This window comes from Pygoscelis adeliae, unplaced genomic scaffold (assembly GCF_000699105.1).
Source record: "Pygoscelis adeliae isolate BGI_AS28 unplaced genomic scaffold, ASM69910v1 Scaffold120, whole genome shotgun sequence".
Taxonomy (NCBI): Eukaryota; Metazoa; Chordata; class Aves; order Sphenisciformes; family Spheniscidae; genus Pygoscelis; species Pygoscelis adeliae.
The window spans coordinates 2771758-2772168 of NW_008824032.1; the positions used below are offsets into that span (position 1 = coordinate 2771758).

At 46.7% G+C, this 411-nt stretch overlaps 1 protein-coding gene across 1 annotated transcript in view; it reads left to right on the top strand.

The window, feature by feature from the left end:
- SPICE1 (spindle and centriole associated protein 1) overlaps window positions 1-411 on the top strand; it is a 27586-nt gene that overhangs the window by 913 nt on the left and 26262 nt on the right. The window lies entirely within an intron of this gene.

Here is a 411-nt window from a genome sequence, read left to right on the forward strand (position 1 = left end):
TGGAGGGGGGGGGGGGAGCAAATGGCTGGGTGGTGTTCAGCTGCCTGCCAGGCTAAACCACAACACACTGCTAATGAGATCTGTTTGTTAAAACACAGTCAAGGGCCACTTTTTAATTTGATGTTGCCTTAATTTAATAGTTTGTGTGACATTCTGCTCTTAATCACCCATAATAAGATCTGAAAGACATTTTTGCATGGGGAAATTTCCAGGGCTTTCTCAGAGGGACATTGAGAGACGGCTTGGGATGGTATTTGCAGTGAGGAGGGATATTAATGAAACGAGTGAGTGGAAAAATGGAGGTGAGAAGTGGAAGACATGGAAGAGCGACATGGCTAGGAGCAGCTCATGTGGATTTTCCCTGTGGAGTATAAAGAGCCCCCTTCACACAAGGCCGGAGTTGCCAAGGCA